Raw genomic sequence first — 16,215 nt, forward strand, 5'->3', positions numbered from 1 at the left:
AAATATTTTACTGCCACGTCACCGAGTGGACAATTTTATAAGTCATATGATTTCGGCAACCTCTACAACTATTCACTAAACACAATGCTCAAATTATCCGCCATTGAACGAATATGAAAAGAACAAAAGAGGAAATAGAGAAGAATAAAGACAGAAAAGGTTCATCTTTGAACATCATAAGACTATCTTGAACATAAGCACGCAGTTATCACAAGTCTTGGTAACAAACTCAACAACGAAACCGTCACAATTTGGACCCGAGTCTGTTGCAGAAACGACTAGCCTTTTTTTTTTCGCTGGCAAATCTTTCCTTAAATACACACTCTCGGTACAAGAGGGAATGAAAAATGCATTGATATGCTTTTATGCTTTCATGTACGATGATATACTCACCTGGATGTTTAAAAAAAACGGAGACAAAGAAGGTAAAGTAAAATCTGTGCAGGAGAAAAATGAAAGGACGAGAAAGCTCGGTATGATTAAGAATATACTCACTCCTCCCCCTCGACGAGACGCTGTTTGGTTGGTTGGACTCGTGAGACAAGCTAATAGTTATAAGTGCATCATCTTTAAACCCATGGCTGGGTAAAGAAAATCATCAACTTCAACTGTATCTACTCTCCGAATGACTAATTTCAACAACAAAGAGAAAAATAATCACCAATAAACAAAACAACAAACTGACTTGACTAAGCGCATAACGAACCACCGCCTTCAGATTTCAGCAAGAGTTGCTTTTAAATTCTAAAGGGCAACAAATGTTTAACCGCCAAAAGGTGCTTGTTGTTGTGGCTGGTCCGTGGGGGTCCTCGGGTAGTGGGGTCTTTTGGTTAGGGAAGGGAGGACCCCCAAAAGAGGCGGGAATGGAAGCTTGCTAAGATAATAAATGCAACCCATTAGGCGCGATTCTTTTTATCCTTCTTTTCTTCTTCTTCCTCTCCCGTCTTTAATAGGTGCTTGCCACTGCCATCGTCTTACACTGGTGTATACGCCTCTATTTGCTTTTCAGTCTATTTTTGGTTTACTCGATATAAATGCATCGGAAAAATAGGTTTCTATTTGAAAGAGTTCATGATTATGATGGTTCAAAAGTGAAAAAGAATATGAAGAAGAAGAAGAAGACGAGAATATTTCCTACAGCAAAGCATCGAACACCTGACAACCACCATATCCCATCAAGGCCTAACTACACAAGAGCCAGCGGGTGACCTCGACGAATATTAGAAACAATATCCCAAGCGAATGCTTCAAAAGGCTTAGCGGTGAAGTCGACTGACGTAAGATGAAATAAACGGCAGAACATTCGAAATTCACATTACTTCTCTTTCAAGATAAAATAACCTTGTCGCGGTGCCATACAGTCATTTCAGCTCGTTAAACAACAAAAGATATGTTCTTGCAAGACTCATACACTAGATAAATCAATATATATATATATATATATATATATATATATATATATATATATATATATATATATATATATATATATATATATTATATTGAGAGATAGGTAGTTTCTGATTTTTATATACATCCATAGAAATCATTAATAATACATATAAATTAGGGCTGTTATTTTGCATGAAGAAAGAAAAATGAGCTAGCGATTAGCTCTGCAGATTCGTCCCTTATGTAAACGAAATGAAATAGCAGCTCGCCTAAACAACAATATAAACAATTAAACTAGAATTCCTAAGTATGGGAAACTTGAAAATGACAAAAAATAATTGCAAAACAAAAGGTTGAAATTATTCACAAAAAAATCATATTACAAAATTTGCTGTTATCCTTACATGTGAAAGAAATCAATTTTGATTATGTCCATTTTTCACTCAATGAAAATTTAAATAAATCTAGACAGCCACTGAAAGACCATCCCAATCAAACTATAAATAACCCAGCCACTAACGCCACTACAGACCCAGTGCGACCGAGTGCACTCATAGCGCGCGCGAGCGCACACATACACACACACAAACACACACACACAAACGATTAAAATACCCACCATGATCACTTCATACCAGCGGTAAAACCACGGACCCGCAGTTAATTAAAGCCTTTCAATCTCACCGAAGTTACGAGGAAGAAGAAGCAGCGGTCTAAAATAATGTCAAAACTTGAGAATTATTCCAGTCAACCTCACTCGAGATATATCCGATTCAACCACTTCGCGGTAACTTTGCTCCTATTCGCCTGATTAAGCTCGGGAACTTATGCATATTATTGCCGGCATTATCTGATTTTAGCCTTATTCGAAAAGACGACCGCTTAACCGCACAGAGAGAGAGAGAGAGAGAGAGAGAGAGAGAGAGAGAGAGAGAGAGAGGATGGAAATCAAATTCGTCGAAATGAATTCAGAAAATCAATTCAGAACTTCGGATTAAATGGCAAAAGAAGACGCTGCTAACATCAAATGTACAAAAAAATATGTACTTGTAGTCATCTTCCTTTGAAACATTATATCACATTAACACAATAAAAAAAAATAGCACAAACCATCGGGCAACGCATGTAATTGAAAACGAGGCATAAAGAACTGACAGCATCTTTGGAATAAAAAACAACAAACAAATGACAAGAAACAGACACACAATGAACGAGCGCAGGTAGCATAAAAATGTACCGTCCCCTAAATTTTCATTGCACGCTGCAACACTGCACGATAAGAAACCCAAGAATATTGATGAAGCTGTTGCCACATGGTGATCCCGCCATAACCTGCTCGGCCTGAGCGTCGTCTCCTCTCTCTCTCTCTCTCTCTCTCTCTCTCTCTCTCGGTGTTGCCATAAATATGGTCTCATCATTTCTTCTTCTTTTTTTTTCTTTTCTAAAAGGGTGAGACTCCACTATTCCCTTTTTGAAGAGCACTGGGGGTGACTTTAGACGGCTTAAAGATGCGGGAATATCAACTTCCAAGATTATGTGATTTGAAATACGATAACCGAGACTAGGTCAATACATTTCATGTTCACAGGAACCAGCCTTCTTCAGTTGATCGCCACAGGGTATGGAAAGCACAGTATTTTATTTTCATCTCATCCTTCCAAAGAGAGAAAAAAAGGGACATTTTGACATTTATTTAACGAAAGGGTCAGCTCTGAAGGCACCTGAACGTATTAAAGACAAACCTCGCCCATTCATCAATCACAAAACCGACTGAAATGACTACGGGCAAACCAAACAGTCGACTGGAGAGAACGTCCTTAGCGCCGGTAACAGATAAGAAACAATAGACCGATTTTATGCATTTGAACTCGCATCAACTGACCCCTACCTCACCTCTGACCGCTTTCCAGGCTCGACCCTCCATCACTCCCCACCCAACCCCACCCCAACCCCATCTCACGCGCACCTCAAAGGCCGTACTCCATCGAAACCTCCACGTCATCCCTCCCGAACCCCAGCACATACTTTCTCCCCCACCCTCTCCACAGCCACCGCCCCCTCCCCATGAAAGGCAGCAGCATCCCGACTCCACCTATCCACGATTTAATCTGTGCATCGGTTGACAAGAACCGCATTCCAACACTACCCTTTTTTGAATGCTATTGTACGGCTGATTCGCCGACCCTCTTCCGCGCATTTGCCAGTTACGTGATTCCCTCCTGTTGCCCGCAAAATGAATTGCTGCGAAGGTGGACGGCGAATATTTCTCCACCAGATGACTTTGCCTAGCTTACTACGGTCAATTTACATCGTGTTTCAAATTTGTTAAATAATTTTAGTAACCATCAGCAGTCAGGCTCAAATGCTCTCTCTCTCATCTCTAACTATATATATATATATATATATATATATATATATATATATATATATATATATATATATATATATATATATATATATATAAGGGCAAAACAAAATAGATATAATTTCTGCATCTGCTATATTCAAAACCGAGTGCTGGAAATTAACAAAAACATATGTGTGAAGAAAATTGTCATGTCAACAACATATCCACAGCTACAAATAGAAAATGTTTAACTGATACATTAGTAATTCAACTGCTTAATCTGTCACAACACCTGGTTAAAAAAACTGAAAATTATATAATACCAAAAATTGTATAGTACCAACACAATCTATTAGAATACCCCGGAAAAATTAATACAGTTCTAATACAACCGCATAGTCTGTTATAATGCTACGCCTTATAAAAGTTGAAAGTGATGTAGTACTATTAAGCATTAAGCATTACAGACACCAGACGTCTAGTTTTTCTTTGAAGAAAAATATTGAAAAACTACTGATATAACGGAAAAAGTTTAGACCTAACAGCTAACAAGGGCAGCTAGTAGACCTATACTTTGGAAAGACAAACTCATTCAGTAACAGCGAGTAGTACAACTGCACAGTCTATTTCATCACTTTTGAAACAATGAAGTACGATTTGATACTAACACATTGTATAATTCACTGTTACACCTTGGAAATGGGTTGAACTGATAAAACAAACTGCTGACTACATTTGACTTTATCTATATATTGCTGTCACGACAGACAACAGAGGTTACCGAACCCTTGATATAATACTGACAACTGCTGCATTTTTTGTAGTATAAAAACTTGTAATTTAAAAAAAAAAAAACAATAAACCTGATAAAGCATTAACCACTAAACCTCCTATGTTTACAAAAGCACCTGAAAAAAAAATCCAGAACTATGACAACAATAACAACTCTATATGTCATTCACTGTACTGAACCCAGTTGAAGATTTACTTTACAATACAACCACCAGTCAACACAATGAACACTGTGCTACAAGAACAATAGCAACTTAAAATTATAATATTAATGAATGGACACCTTAAGCAGTACTGTGGCATTATATGCACGCAACTTGGTCGCCTTAGTATGATAATTTCAGAGAGGTCCTTGGTGTGCAAATCTAGGCAGGATATTCACATTAACTACAATTTTATTCACGACGACCCAAGCTTTTATGGCATTCACACGGCGCCCCTCTAACAGATCACTGCCTTGCAAAGCAAGAGTCCATAGGAAAACAGCATCCCTGATAAACAACAGCTGTATACAGGTAATAAACAACCAAATAGATACTGAATTGAACTGAATTGAATATGGAGTTTAGGCCAAAGGCCAAGCTTAAGTTAAGTATACCTTAGTTTTACCAGGCCACTGAGCTGATTAACAGCTCTCCTAGGGCTGGCCCGAAGGATTAGACTTATTTTACGTGGCTAAGAACCAATAAGTTACTTAGCAACGGGACCTACAGCTTATTGTGGAATCCGAACCACATTATAGCGAGAAATGAATTTCTGTCACCAGAAATAAATCCCTCTAACTCTTCATCAGCCGGCCAGAGACTTGAACTTGGGCCTAGCGAGTGCTAGCACTGGGACCTATGAGGTCATTCAGCGCTGAAACGGAAATTGACAGTAAAGGGTTTGAAAGGTGTAACAGGAGGAAAACCTCTAAGTTGCACTATGAATCAACTGTTAGGAGAGGGCGGAAAGTAAGATGGAAGAAAGAGAATATGTAAGGAGGTACAGTAAAAGGAACGAAAGGGGTTGCTACTAGGGGCCGAAGGCACGCTGCAAAGAACCTTAAGCAATGCCTACAGTGCACCGCATGAGATGCACTGACGGCACTACGGGGCAAACAGATAATGACATAAAACCAGAAATAAAAGTCTGACAAACTATAGCAACTAAGCATGATGTTTTTTAAAGTACCAATAGAGCTCCTGTTGAATTTTTGAGCATCAGGATTCATACCGCGGCCAACAGGACAGTTCAGATTCCGGACCGATCTAGTTTAACAGTAACAGCCATGAATGACTTCTGACAACATTCTCCCTGGGGATGTCGTACTACTGGAACTTCAAGGGCTCAACCGAAGATACAGTGCATTACTACCTTAATGCTATTCTCCTCGCATTTTAATATATTTTTTATCTATTTATTAATTTAATTCATTTTTTGAATAAGTGAGATCTCTTCTTTCTGTTATTCCCGTTACCTTATTTTACTACCCAACGAGCACCGCATTCTTTGGAAGCCTGAATTTCAAGTCAATGGCCCCTGTGGTGGGCTTGTTCCATATGAATAGGGTTCATCTTCTAAATAATAATAATAATAATAATAATAATAATAATAATAATAATAATAATAATAATAATAATAATAATAATACATTGACAGCATCGTAGGAATTTCATTTACAAAGAACGATAAATTAACATATAACGTTAAAACTAAATGAAAATCTATTAAAGCGATTGAAATAAAAAAAGGTAAATGCAAAAATGAAATGCGGTAAAAGATCACCACTAAAAGTCTTTAATGCCTTTTATCTTCTTCAAGAGCTTTTCCAAGTTTAAACTACTATTCCTTGTTACACTTACAACTTCGACGCGCACTTGAACGTAACAACATCCATAAAACTAACTTTTTATAAGAGGGGCACACAAAAAAGAGAGAGCTTTTCTGGTAAGGGTATTTCTTTTTACGTGACATCTATCAAAACCAAAGGATCAATGAAAAAAAAAATGAAATGGGAAAAAGTCTAACGTCTCAGTCTCTCATTTCTTTTTTATTCATAGTCTCGGCCTCTATTGTTCACCATGAAAAACGAAAACGTTAAACTCAATATCAAAAGAAAAAACTGAATATCCTTCTCGCTTTATAATTTTTTCTCATAATTTTCCTCTATCTTATCCGTTTAAATGACATTTTTTCTTACGTACAGACCCGACCTCTGGTGTTTAAACGAAAACGAAAACGGAAATAACGGAAAATCGACTTTTAATTTTATCCTTTTAAACCTAACGTTTCCATCTTCTCTTCCCATCCTGCCTTCCCTTCTTCTTCTTCTTCTTTCTTCTTCTTCTTCTTCTTCTTCCAAAAGATTTACCCATTTAGGAGAAGGTGGCGTCGCTCCACTTGACGAATGTTAAAACTTCCTCTCGAAGCTTAAGCGCCAAACTTTTTGGCCAACTTTAAAAATACCCCGAAGTTCTGCCATAATTTCAGCGAAGCACTTTCATAATGACCTATAAGTTAGTTTTAATCACCCGGTCTACTTTTTTACGCCTTACCTGGCTACAAAGAAGTCACATTAGGCTGTAAAAATGGCCTGATCTGACGGTTGCAAGATCATACAATCGTTCGACTGCCGGGTAGACTAACGCTATGATGATCGGCTTTTATGGGTCTCTATGTCCAGCTCTTGCTCTCTGATTTCTGTAGTATATTATATATATATATATATATATATATATATATATATATATATATATATATATATATATATATATATATATATATATACATCCACATAAACATAGTCGCAGATACCAAAAAACCTACAACCTACTGACAGTTCTAAACCAAATTAAAAACGGGATGCTTTAACTATATAAGTTACATAACGTAACGGTCTACGTACAGCATAACACAACAGGCTCAACTTTCCTCCCAAGACACACAAACTGAAACATAAAATAGGGAAAAGTTATCTAATGATCTAATGAACTTTTTCACAAAGATTGGGTAATTAACCAAACTTTGGAAATTGCTCGGGGCTGAAGGAAGGTATATAGAGCAGACCTCCGACGGTGGGGATGGGGGGATGAGAATCCTCCACCCCGGTAGGGGTGGAGGTGCGGGTGGGGAGTGACGAGGTGTGCGTAGCGACTATGGAGTTGACAGTGCTAACAGAAGATGAATAAATGAACAGCGTGTTGATGGGTGTTAAAACGGAGGGGCTGAGCAATGAGCAGCGTGAGGAGTAATGGGGGAAGATGGGGGTGGGGGAGAATGGTCGGTAGCTCTATTTTAAATCTAATAATAAATATATGAAAAAGAGGAAACACAGAATATTAGTTTGAAACCTCTTATCTCGGTAAGAGGCGTTGGTGAAGATACAGTCGAGAATAGAAAAGAAAATCTTATAAAAACTGAAGAGATTTCTTACACCAGATCAGGATAAACCAAAGTCTACAGGATTAAAGCCTATCCTTTAAGACTTTTCCAGAATATTTCAAGCAGATATATACTATTCTGGCCGATTTCCTTCCACAAACTAATTCAAAATTGAGCGGTCCTTATATTCACGTTGACGTTTATATGAAAAAAACTTCAAAATTCAAGAGAATACCGGGATCCAAAGATCCAAAATCCACTACTGAATGAGTCTGGACCTTTAATTATTCTAGGTGTAGCTTTTAGCTCACATCTTACCTTGAGAGACATCTAATGATAGGTTCAGCAAATGCTGCACGAAGGTTAGGTATCATTCGTAAGACCTCATATATTTATAAGCGATAAAATCAGTTCAACCTGCCTTAGGTCATTTGTGCTTCCTTTACTAGAATACTGTTCTCCGGTACGGATGTCTGTTTCTGTCAGGGATTTATCTCTTTTGGATAGAGAGGTTCGTGGTGGTATAGGTTTCTGTTTCCTGACATTAGCAGTTATGAATTGGACCACCGACGGATGGTCTCTCGTTCGTCAGTTGTTCATAAATTGTATTTTAACAAGAGATCTTTCACATTCACAATTTATTGATCCCTGATCCCCTTTATCTGCCGAGAGAGAGCAACCAGGTTCGCTGAACATCAGCACCAATGTACAATAAATGTTTTACCTCGCTGTCGAACTTCTCAGTTCCAGAGGTCCTTTATCCCTCACACCGTTGGACTGTGGAACAGCCTCCCAGAGGATGTTGCGTAACTGGAACTTCAGAAGTTCAAGCGAAGATGCAGTGCATTACTACCCTAATATAATTCTCCCTGTATTTTAATAATTTACTTACATTCTTATTTATTTATTTGTTAATTTATGTTTTTCTAATAACTGATCTCCTCTTTCTGTATTTCCCATTACCTTCTGATGCTTCTTCCGAATGAACACTATATTCTTTGGAAGCTTGAATTTCAAGTCAATGACTCCTGTGGGCTTGTTCGTTATGAATAGGGTTCATAAATAAATAAATAATTGTGATACTAAGCTCCTAAACAGGTAAAAAAAATTTAATAGTTTACTATATAACATGCTCGATGAAGCTATTAGATCTGTAGCTCTATTTTCAAGATAGTACTAAGAATAATAATCATAAAATACATAATGTGAGCAGTACTAAAACAAATCATTTTTATAGCAATATAAACTCAAAGAGAATTGATCACCAACCAAACTACAACATAAAATAATAAAACTGGACTGGTAAGACCTTGACATAAAAACCTGGTCAGAGGGGAAATTAGCAGGCATCAGATATCAAAAGGAACGTTATATCTAGTGAGAATTTTAAACCAAATACAGGAGATAATTGCTTCCGATTTTTTCAACGTGAGTTTTGCCAGCTCTCCAGGTCACCGGCGATGTCGTGGATCGATAAAGACCATCAATTCAACAAGAGTTTACGAGAGCATAAAATGTCGCCGGAGTATTCTTAAACACAAGAGACAGCAAAGGGCGTATAATGTCAAGAGAAATTATTTGAGTCTCTGGAGCATCGGTCTAATGACGCAGGTGATCGACCGAGAGAGCTGTTTTCCCTGAGAGGAGGTAGTTCTAAAAGAAGGAAAAACAATATAGCCTAATTGTCGTTTCCCGCATTCGTCCTATAACTGCTGACTGAAGGATGAAACCCATATGCAACAAACGTCAACCCCGTTGGGGGGTAGCGCCGTCAGTGCACTGTAAGCATTACTGAAGGTTCCTTGCAGCATCCCCTCGGCCCCTAGCTGCAACCCCTTTCGTTTCTTTTACTGTACCTCTTTTCATATTCTGTTTCTTCCGTCTTACTTTCCACCCTCTCCTAACAACTGATTCATAGTGCAACTGCGAGGTTTTCCTCCAGTTACACCTTTTAAACCTTTTACTGTCAATTTCCGTTTCAGCGCTGAATGGCTTCATAGGCCCCAGTGCTTGGCCTTTGGCCTAAATTCTATATTTCATTCAACAAACGTCAACAACATTAGGCTCATTAGCACAATGGGAAGGCTCCCTGAGCACATTGTACTACTCTCATCTATCTTAGAAACACTTGCCTCCTGTATCTTAAGGCTCTTGCATTCCAATACCGCCTGCACTATATCTATGCAGCACTTCCTACACCTTCCTCTTCTCCTTCCTCCCAACACTTTAAGATTATACACACTCTCTGCCAACTTATCATCCTCCATTCTCCCCACATGACCTAACCTGGGCCAACTTTTCACCTATAATAACGCCTTTACCACTTCTTCTTCTTTCCCTGCATCTTTTCCCACTTCTATGTGGGGTCGAGGTTTCTGAAAGCTTTCCTCCACATCGTCCTCTGACATTTGTTTGTCTCTCAGGTCTTCTCTAACTACATCTTTTCCCACTTCATATCTCCACAAATCTTACCCTTTCAACCCCTTTTCACTGCAGAAATACGATGCAAACACCTCATCTCAACAACTTGAACCTTCTTCCTTCAATCACATTCAACTCCCATGCATCAATTTCACATATGAGGATTAACTTATTAATTCCATCAATTAATACAATTTAGGCTTCCGTTGCCACTCTTCCTTTCCAGGTCTTTGGCACACACCCAGCTGTCTTCTGTTTCATCTGCCACGTAAAAATAAATCTAATCCTTCGGGCCAGCCCTAGGAGAGCTGTTAATCAGCTCAAGTGGTCTGGTTAAACTAAGATATACTTATCATGCGACTCATATGCCTATATGCAACTCAACCACCTCACGTTTCCGCCATCAATATCAAAATTCTAACACCCAAATATTACTATTAATTACAACATCTTCCTGGTCTCTTTTCACCCTCATGATCCTATTCTTGCTTATATTGACTTTTTAACTTTCTCTTCTTGCAAGCACTTTCACGCTCTTTTACTGGTCTTTGAAGTAGCTCTCCACTATCCCCAATCGGCGCTGTATCACAAACATAGACTACTCCGAACTCCGTTCAGGACTCGTTTTTGTACCTCACAATTTTGCACCTACATCTACTGTCCATACACTCGCTTCCCTTGTATTATTTCAACAAACATTTATCAAAATCGTCGTTGTTTCTCCTACTCATCCTAACACGCATTTTACTTTCTACTTACAAATTTTTAATAACACAAGAAACTGCATTCTACGCCATACGTTCTGTACATTGCATCTCCGTTTGTTATCATTGTTATTATTAACAGAGGTCTGTTGAGGATATCCCAAAGAGATGAATTTGAATGCGACAGATATCCAAAGCCTTTGTACTGATGCATGTAACGTCTCGACTTACCCACAGGTCATTTTCAAATTACGAAACATGAGGTATGTGTTGAAAAAATGGAGTAAAACATTTTACACAAACAAAAGCTATAAATAAAACTAAAATCAAAATATAAACGAAAAACAGGTGATAGAATTCAACCACTCAAAAATAACTCTAAAAACCTTGAACAAAACAGGTTATCCTGGAACATATTTAACGTAAATGAGGCATTTATAGTAGATATTCCTCAACTCTTGCACAAAGTGCCTTGGTGAGGGTTGAGAAATCTTCACGAAAGAAAAAAAAAAGTGTCATGGTTGCTGTTCAGGTCTTAGCCGAAAAGTTCTTATCCTTTAATACTACAGTACTTACATTGCTAAGCACAAGTGACAAATAAAGGTGTCGAAATGCTCTAATAACACACAAACACTTTATTTGATCTTTTTTTAGTATCTGCGGCCAAAGAAGCCAATACTATATTTTTCTAAATAGTGGAGTAATATATGAAATACTTCAACCTTGCCACCAACATGAGAACACTTGGCTTAAAAAGCTTTAACCAAAGAAAATCACCCAATACATGCTCAATGAAACTATCTGTAGACGCATCCTGTTGGAAACCAAAATGGTATGAGAGGTAGAAGTCTACAGAAACATTCCTCATACATTATACCTTGAGGCAATCATTCATAGCTGCAGTTAAAGTAAACAATCTAAAGTCATATATTTTGATATTTCTCAGTTCCTTACTGTCAGAGCTGACTACAAACCATGTTATTTCGCTTAATTTTATAAACACTATCTTGAACCAGTGTTTTAAGCCATAACAACCTCAAAATTTTTCTCACAGGAGTAAATATTCGAGGAGTGGATTTGAAGGCAATTCTGAGAAAAAGGACATGAATCTTTTTTTACAAGGAAGAGTATCTACGTTGTAAAAGAACATTTCATACTTGTGTCGAAATTTTATGAATATTTCTCGGTATCTTAAACCCTGACTCCCTGATTTTTAGAAACACAAACACCATACACATCGGCAGTCAACATACCACAAAGCTGAAAGGTACACAAACATGTTACGGAATACTAAGAGATGGTAAACTACCTTTTATCAGAAATTAACACTTCATTCCTTACCTTAAACATCCGCGAAATTAACTCTTTAACACCTTTCCTCATCTCTGAAAAGGACACAGATTTACTTTGTCGAATAATTGCTTTAAAACATTAAAAAATAAATGAGCCTTAAAGCATCACAAATTTATTTTATGTGAAACATAAAACATACAACAGAGGCATACATCTAAAGAGTGAAAATCACGAAAGGAGGGTGAATAGTCTAATATCCCAGTCAAGTTGTGGCTGCATGTTGAATTGAATTGAATTGAATTGAAAATAGAATTTAGGCCAAAGGCCAAGCACTGGGACCTATGAGGTCATTCAGTGTTGAAATGGAAATAGACAGCAACGGTTTGAAAGGTGTAACACAAGGAAAACCTCGCAGTTGCACTATGAATCAATTGTTAGGAGAGGGTGGAGAGTAAGATGGAAGAGAGAGTATGAAAGGAGGTACAAAAGGGAACAAAGAAGGTAGCTAGGGCCAAGCACAAAGAACCTTGAGATGCCTCTACAGCACCACATGAGGTGCACTGAGGGCACTATCCCCCTATAGGGTCAAGTTGTGGCTGCATGATCATAACAGGCTTCAACCCACTAGTACTTGGTTATAAGTCCAGGTCTGCATGAATGCATAATGCTTAACTGCTTTGCTTAACTTTGTGTCATAAGGTACCTGCCGTGAGCTGTTTAATTACTTTACTAAATGTGATATTGCTGTATTCTTGATTCTTTCCCATTTTCCTCTCTAAGACTTATAGATACAATAGTTTACATTAAGACTTTTTGTTTAACGTGATTTATCCAAATTCTTGTCTGGGTTATGCTGTTCTGTTCCTCTGTTCTTGTGCCTTGCTGATTCCCACTACATATTTAGTAGAGAACATATAACCATATTTTGAATACAGTTTGACAACACATGCTGCCTTTCCAGCGCTGATTGTTCTATATCAATTTTTTACACAACAAAAAGCATCCTGTTCATATTTAATATGAAATGGACACATGCAATCCTAGTACTTAGGGGATATGAATAAAGAAATTTGTATATATGATTTCAATTTAACATAATGCATATATATAACAGGACACTTCTCAAGAAATAGAACCTTCTGAATAGTAATTATAATTTAATCGTGTACTAAAATTTTATGAGCAAAGAACTATAATACTGCTATTAAAGAGAGCGTGAGTTGATGGTGTAACTACCTATTGTGTATCACATTTGTATAATAAGCTAAAGGGCTTAACTTGGAGAACAGAAATGGATACAGGGTCTACTTTTATGAAAAAAGCTAAAAATACTGAACACTACAGGCAATACATACAAAACTAATATGGTCATGGGCTGGGACTTGAAATCAGAGATCTTTGTTGAGAAGAAGTCTACAATATTACTGTCTTGACAAACCAGCAATTCTCCTTCTGCTGTTACTGTACTTTTAATTGAAACATCTCTCTCATACTTAGTTTCATGCAGTTTCCCCACAGAATGTTCATACTGTACATATTCTGTTCATTACCTTCATACTGTACGTAATTGTAACTCTCTCTATTTGAAAATTTTGAAAGGGTGCATTTTTTTAATGACACTAAATGGTTTCTTCAGATTACCCTTGTCATCTAACAAAACGGGATTAGATTAAGAGTAAAACAAAGGTGCAACATCAAACTATCATTAGAGCAATATGAATTTAAATGAACTGGCTGATAAAACTACAACCACAAACACTATCCATTAACTATAAAAAAAGAAAAACACAGAACCAAAGCAAAGGATAAAGTTACGAAAAGGTTAAAAAGGTAACTACAGAATTTATCACTAAAAATACATAACAGCATATGGCAAAGCTACAGAACCTTCATACATTTTTGATGCTAAGAAAATATGAAGTCAGAAAGAGTGACATAACTAAGTCAGGAAATTAAAAAGGGGAATATCAAGGTAAAATTGCATGGCACGAAATCCCAAAATTTATTCATTATACAATAGTTACAAGAAACTATTTACTGCAGCTGGCACAGTACGCTGTGCAAGGAATGAAAACATAAGTAATGACTAAATAGAGTAACTACATAACAATATGGGATTTGCACCACTCAGAAAATGAACAATGCACTTTCACAAGTATTGTCAATACACTCTTTCACAGCAAATGGAAAACTAAATAAATAGATGGGAAAAAGGCGGCTTGAACTGAACTGTTGTTATGGACTGACATAACGTAAAACGCAAGTCAGGATATAAATGTCACCACTGATAATTCTCATAATGTACTTAAAAAAAGACAAGACTTCAAAGCCTAGGCTTATCCTTGAATTAGGGACAAAAACTGGAGATACAGGTTAAAGATGAATGGTAAAAGAGAAGTACCTGCACCTGCAACCTACCGCAGGTATGACCTTTGTCAGGACTCACACCAATAAAGAAACACATCAAGTTATACATGCATTGAAGAGTGAAGTCTCCTTTGCTGCACATTTGAGAGTGAGCATCAAAGGGAAACTTCTCTTCTTTGGTGTTCTTTCCCCTCCAAAACAAACACATGAACACAAATGGTAGTGTATACAGTTCCAAAACCACTTATCTGGACATATGCTTCAACACCCAGAGTGAATGCCTTAAAAGCAACAAGCAAAGGTAATCACTTCATATGTTTGGAGAGCTGTTTCACATTGTTTTTATAGCATTCTGTGCAAAATTACCTAAATCAGGTAGCCCAAGGCCTGTTAATAATGTTCACAAAAGTTAAAATTGACAGAGATCTTCATTAAACGGGACATCCTACCATCCCGCTCCTGGAAAAGGACACTCCCTATCAAGATATCCTGTTTTGCCTACACAAGTCCATGTCACTGAGAGGATGAATGCTCCCTGTGATATATGTTTCTGGGACGCGTCACACTCTCTAACCCCAACCAGATAAACCAATTTAAAGCACTGATTCTTGATGAAAACCACCCCTCCTCTCCCATGCATACGCATCTAACGCTAAACCAACCCCCACAGAAGCCTTCAATAGCAGACCTGATATCCTCCACAGACCCAATCAGCATGGTCAGAGCATTCACCATTAGGGTCTGCTTAAGCACTACATAAACTGAAAAATAAACCATCCTTGAATGTCATCTATAAACCTTCATACTGCTTAAATCTAAAAGCCTCCTGAGCAAGTGACTATCATACCCAACAATGACTTTCCCAATTGGGACCATTCCTCACCAATGAAATAACCCACACCTGATGATTAACCATTTTGATCATTGGCAGATCCTAAGCACCTTCCCATTGAAATTTGGCAAAACATCAAGATTAACTTTTTTATATTTTTGGTTTGTATTACTAACTGTATATTTTGCTCACAGGTAAAATGAAAACCTCCCAAAATGTGTCCATACATCTCAGTGGATAAAACGAAAAATTATTCTTTCACAAACTTTGTCCCACAGAAATGGAAATCCTTGTAAGAAAAGTAAAACTGTAATAAGTCAAATTCCCCTAATGCAGCCATTAATCGTTAGTGTACAGTAATTACATTGTTATTTTTTATATACTGTTGAAATCAATCTTTGCCCATCAAACTTAGGAGGAATACCTACAAAAACATAACAATCCTGTATTTTATGAACACGTATTATGTAGGTGTTAACTATGATATAAATGTTTCATTTTGAAATAACAAAATTCTAAGACTGGGAATAAGAACAATATCTCTAATTTATATTACAATAATTAAGTAAAGTTTTCAAACATGCTTTACACACAAAATACACAAATATGATATAATTACTGAACTTGTATATGTATAGATAAATAAATATAAAATGCAAAACATTGATGAATGAAATAATAAGGTAATAAAATGAAATACATCA

The sequence above is a fragment of the Macrobrachium rosenbergii genome, chromosome 12 (genome assembly GCF_040412425.1).
Source record: "Macrobrachium rosenbergii isolate ZJJX-2024 chromosome 12, ASM4041242v1, whole genome shotgun sequence".
NCBI classification, from domain to species: Eukaryota; Metazoa; Arthropoda; class Malacostraca; order Decapoda; family Palaemonidae; genus Macrobrachium; species Macrobrachium rosenbergii.